The sequence below is a fragment of the Nelumbo nucifera genome, chromosome 2 (genome assembly GCF_055504915.1).
Source record: "Nelumbo nucifera cultivar China Antique chromosome 2, China Antique-T2T, whole genome shotgun sequence".
In the NCBI taxonomy this organism is placed as follows: Eukaryota; Viridiplantae; Streptophyta; class Magnoliopsida; order Proteales; family Nelumbonaceae; genus Nelumbo; species Nelumbo nucifera.
In genome coordinates, this window is record NC_142650.1 from 3325952 (window position 1) to 3331951 (window position 6000).

The following is a 6000-nucleotide window of genomic DNA, read 5'->3' on the forward strand; positions in this document are numbered from 1 at the left end:
AGGGAATGGCCATTCCCTGCCCCTCCCTTGGGAATGAAATCTCATAGTTTCAATAAATTATTCTGTAATTTCAGTTTTGATTGGGCTCCATCAATACATAGTATGGGATTCCTGTTTGTTGTTGCATGTTTAAATCAGGTTTTCGTGTCTTTCTTTAAATACAAAAAAACCTTCATCTTCTTCTTTTTCTTCTTTTCTTTTAATTTTATATTTTTTCTTTTTTTTTCGTTTTTATTTGTTTCTTGTTTTATGCTGCCCGATAGTCTTAGAAGCAACTCCTACTCGAATGAAGCAGTTTTTCATTATGTTTTTCGATTTCCTTAGATGATAGCTATTAATGACGGTTGGATTCTACCAACCCTTCATATTTCAATTTTCATGTAGATTTTCGTTTTCTTTTTGTCAAATCCTAAACGAAATTTCGTAACACTTCAAGACTCTACGTTTGCTCATGGATCCGAAAAAGAAAATAATAGTAGTAAGATGTTTTTTAGCTTTATTCAGATAAAATCCACGATTTTCTTTTTCAATTTTACACATCTTTTCTTCTTCCCCTTTTCCATGTTTTATTTTGAAAATTTGAAGAAGAGTAAAGGGTAAAATAGTCTTTTTTGTCTTTCTATTAACGGGTGCTAACAGTAAGGGAAGTATTAATCAATTGTCAGAAACAATACGGTAGCGTTAATTAATTTTCAAACAGTAAGGGTACACTTAATCAATTAGCTAAACTATAAGGGTAGGTTAAGAAATTTACCCAAAAAAAGAGAGAAACATATAATAGATTAAGAAAATGCTACTTAAAATACCATCATCAATAAAGTTTTTGCATAACCAATAAATCACAATATGCACCAACAGTTTTTTCAAAACACACACACACACATAAAGTGCATAACCAACAAAGCTATATTTGCAACACCAAGCTTAATCAATCATGTTGTTGCATGATCTGACTACTCCCAGTTGGAGGGCGATCTGGCTTCCAATCGAGCAGCGAGTTGGATCTATCTGCAAGACAGTGGATCAGAGAACCCAGGGTGGCTAACCCGGTGAGGTCGCTCTGATGCTTAAGTTAGTATATTGTAATGCGAGTTGAATGCTTGTGAGTTTGAGAGCTTGAGAGCTAGAGAGTAGAGTAACCATGCGTACCTTTGTCTTGAGGTTCATGTCTTTATATATTGGAGTAGTCGTGGGTCTCACGAAAGAACTTCGGGATCTCCGGGGTGTGGAGATAGGGTTCGTTCTGCTTTCGAAGGAGCAGTACGTAGATAAGGCTTTATCGTTTCACTTTCGACTCTGGCGGAACTGGGATGAGTCCTCATCGTGATCTCAGAAAAGTCGGGATCTGTTAGCTCATCGTGATCTCGAGAGATCCGAGATCTGTTAATTCATCGTGATCTCGAGAAATTTAGGGTCTGTTGGAGAGACCTCTGGAGTCAGTTGTGGCGATTCGGGTTGTTAGGCCCGAGCTTATACTTTGATTCTTTAGTTCCGAACTGGATTGGATGCCGAGGTGCCACGATGCCGAGGTGAGTTTTGGGCCGGGGTGGCTGAATACCCGAGCTCAACTGTTGCGAACTAGGCTTGCCAGGCCGAGCTGTCGTCCCTTAGTGTGTCCATATGTCCTCTTCTCGCTAGGTCGGGCCAAATCACCCTTCATCAAATCATGTTTAGGACTCCAAGATGCAACACCAACCTTTAAAAATAAAATTATTAAATATAAATTATTGTGTAGTAAATTATAAAACATAATATAATAACAAGTAACATCATTTTGGTGAAATGAAATGTGTTTACCATGCATTAGATGAAAAGATCAACTTGTGATGGGAAGGACAATCTCAATTGGCTTCTTCTCTTTCTACAAAGACAAGAAAAAACAGAAAATAGTCTATGTCAAAGGCTGAAATAGAAATACACTAAATACATTGTAATTAATAAAATGAATGAACTCACCTTGTTCTTATTCTTCACTCCATGAATATTACGACACCAATCTCCGCTACAAAGTAAGATTTACACTCTGTCAGGAGACAATGAGGCATGATAAGTATTAATGACTCTACTCCCAGCACTAAAAGTAGCTTCTGAAGCCACTGTAGTGATAGGAGTAGCCAAAATTTCTTGACCCATCTTGGATAAAACATGGAATTTCAAATTATTTACTTTCCACCAATCCAAAGCATTGAAATTGGTCAAATATCCTTCACATATAAAGCAGCCTTCTAGATAAATATCTATATTAGATTTTTTGTGGTTGAACGGTTTCAATTACCCTCACAAATTGTGCAAATTTTGACCAACTCGAAGATGAAGATTGTGCACCACTTGCAATATTAGAATTAAACAATTGAGGTTCAACACTTTGTTCACCATTGCTATAATGATATTCATCCACATATTCGCCATAAAGATCATACATAGCATCTCTCACTCTTGCAATGTTCTCTCGAGCTTCTCTTTCAGGGTACATTCTAGGGAAACAAAACTCGATCACCCTCATTTTGCACCTCAGATCCAAGATGGCAGCTATAGCCATCAACAAATTACATTCCCTCCAATACTTGTCAAACTTCTCCTTCATCTTTCTAACCATTGCTCGAATGAAATATGTTTCATCTTGTGACTTTTTATCTAACATCTTTAAGCGATAGCGATACTATTACGTGCATGGCGCATGTATGTATCCAATCAGGACTCCTAACCTATCTTGTACACTAAGTTCTTCTCCTACTGTACTAATCCTCTTTGTAGATAACCCTTATCCTAGTAATAGTTATCCATGTAGATTATCTTTGTAAAGGATAACACTTATCCTAGTAAGATAAGTCTTATCCTAAATAGGATTACATCTAAACCTATCATAGATCAAATAGAATTCATTCTTGTATATCCCATTCTTATAATCTATATAAATAAACAAGACAGAGTCGAATATATCAATTTGACCAGTATTCAAATCCCTCTCTCTTTGTTATTCTCATATGTTATCAGAGCCATAAGTAGTCGATTCAAGACTTCCATCATGTCTTCTACTATGTCTACCAATTCGAACAACCAATTAAACTTCGAAGCATCAAGGAATCATATTCCTCAATTGATTTTGGTTGGGTTGGATGGATCCAACTACATCGTATGGCATTTTCAAGTTGAGAATGCCCTTCTAATCCATGAGCTCCTCGGCCATGTCAATGGGACTATTCCTTGTCCACCTCGTTCAATGGTAACCATAGCCACTTCAGGATCTTTCACTTCGATGATAGAACCCTATACACAACGGGTCAAGCAAGACCGATACATCTTCAGGTGGCTCTTATCCTCTCTGACAGAAACAACACTGGCACAGGACGTAGGAAGCAAAACAAGCAGAGAAGTTTGGGTAACCCTTGAGAACATTTATTCCCCTCTAGGAGCAGCTAGTGTTGTTGGTCTCAGGAATGAACTAGGAGCATTACAGAAAAATGATCTCTCCATGACTGATTATCTTCAAAAACTCAAGGTATTTAGTGACAAGCTATCTGTAATCGGCGAGCCTCTAACAAATTCATAGTTAATTCATCATACCCCCAATGGTCTTGGTCCAGATTATGATGCTTTCTCTATGGCAATCATTATCCGAACAGATGAGCTATCCTTTGTCAGCTTATAAGGTATGCTTATAGCTCATGATAATCATTTGCTTGATTCAGTAACTGCATCTACACAGGCTAGCTCTTCTTCTGTAAATCTTGCCTCTAAAGGAAAGGATTCCAAAAAATATAATAAACTTGATCTACCACAAACGGGTAATGGATCCTCTAAGCCCTCCAAATACAGCAATAATTCTTGCCAAATTTATGGAGGACGAAATCATTCTGCCAGGTATTGCCGAAAACTCCTTGCACATATTGACAGTCTAAAGAACCCTAAACGACCACAACCTTTAGCGTTTATGGCTGCTTCCGGACGTGACAAGCAGAATACAGATATTTGGTTTCCTAATTCTGGTGTGACTCATCACCTTACTTTAGATCTGAACAAATTGCAAATACATTCTGACTATGATGGTTCTAATCGCATCTCCATTGGCGGCAGTTCAAGTTTGACGATTGCTAATTCTGGCTCTTCTACTGTTTCTGCTTTATCTTCCAGATCATTGGTTATGAATAATATTCTCCATGTTCCCCAGATTTCTTTCAGTTTCCTATCTATGGCCCAGTTTTCTACTAATAATAATGTCTACTTTGAATTTCATCCTCATGAATTCTTTGTGAAGGATCAACGCACCGGGATGATACTTCTTCAAGGGCCGAATAAGGATGGTTTATATCAACTTCATCTTCCAATCAAGATATCAGCTATGGCTTCGTCTCCTTCTACATTTCTAGGTACTCGTACCAGCCCTGAGATTTGGCATCATCAATTAGGTCAGCCTGCTCTCAGAGTGACTCAACAAATTATTTCTTCTCAGCATTTACTAGTAGTTTCTAGTATTGATTTAAATTTTTGTTCAGCTTACTTAATAGCTAAGATCCATGTACTTCCATTTTTCTGGAATCATGCCATTAGTAATTCTCCCTTAAAGTTAATTTACTGTGATTTATGGGGACCCTCTCCAGTGACATCTGCTTCTGGCTATCGTTACTACATTCTTTTTGTTGATAATTTTAATCGCTATAGTTGGATATTTCCCCTTACTTGTAAATCTGAAGCATTTCATACGTTCTTGAAATTCAAAGCCAATGTTGAATTACTTTTTGATACTAAAATTAAATATCTTCAAAGTGATGGTGGTTCTGAATTCAAGACCTTTGAAACCTATTTCAATCATGTGGGTATTTCTCGTTGAATACCATGTCCACATACATAAGCATAGAATGGGCGTGCTGAGCGCAAACATCACCATATTGTTGAAATAGGCCTTGCCCTTATGACTCATGTTGGGATTCCTCCTAAATATTGGTTTGAGTCTTTCTCCACTGCTGCTTATCTCATTAATCGCCTTCCTACTTTGGAGCTTGGATCATGCTCTCCGTTTAAGAAATTATTTGGTCGCCCTCCGGACTACCTCAAACTTTGTGCATTTGGGTGTGAATGTTTTCCAAATGTTCGGCCATATAATAAGCACAAGTTACAGCCTCACTCTCTTTCATGTGTATTTCTTGGCTATTCTAACTCTCATAAGGGGTATGCTTGCTTACATCGCTCTACGGGGCGAATTTTTATCTCTCGCAATGTTATTTTTAATGAGGATTGCTTTTTGTTTCTTATTGCCACTGGTACTGCACCAACCACAACATCAACTCCACTTCTTCCAATTAGGGCCCCTCCCCTTATTGTTGCTTCTAAATTGACTTCTCCAAGTAACGTTTCCCCCTCTCCCCCTTCACCCTATTGTGATGCACCGCCACCTTCAAGTGTTGAATCCACTGGCTCTACCTTGTCGCCTTCATCTTCTTTGCATCCCATGACCGCTTGGGCTCGACATGGTATCTTCAAGCCAAATCCGAGTGTCAACACCCGAATTTTGCTCGGTCCATCGCCTGAACCTCCAATTCACCCCAAACACCCGATTAGACCCTTCCAACCTCTCCAAAACATCCAAAAACCCAGAAAGCCCAACTTTCAGCCCCAAAGCCCTCAAATCCACCATTAAACCTGCTCGATACCTATCTGATGGCCCTGATTGACCCTCACTTACACCTCAACCATTAGATCAGACACAACCAACAGACCCAAGACCTCCCAAAATACCTACCCATGAAATTTGAACTCAAGAATCCTTCGTTCAACCATCCATCAAGCAAAGATTCCATTTAGACCCCTCTCGTTAGCCTAAACATCAAAAAAAAATCCTAGACACCTCCAAATACCCAGTTGTGAAATCTCATCCCAAAATACCTCGTTTGCCCCTTCCTCAAAAAAAGATTCCATTTCAAGGCTCCGGATTGACTAGATTCTAAGTCTGCCTGATCCGAGCCTAGTTGGCCCAATCCAACCTTACTAATCACCTCAAACTAC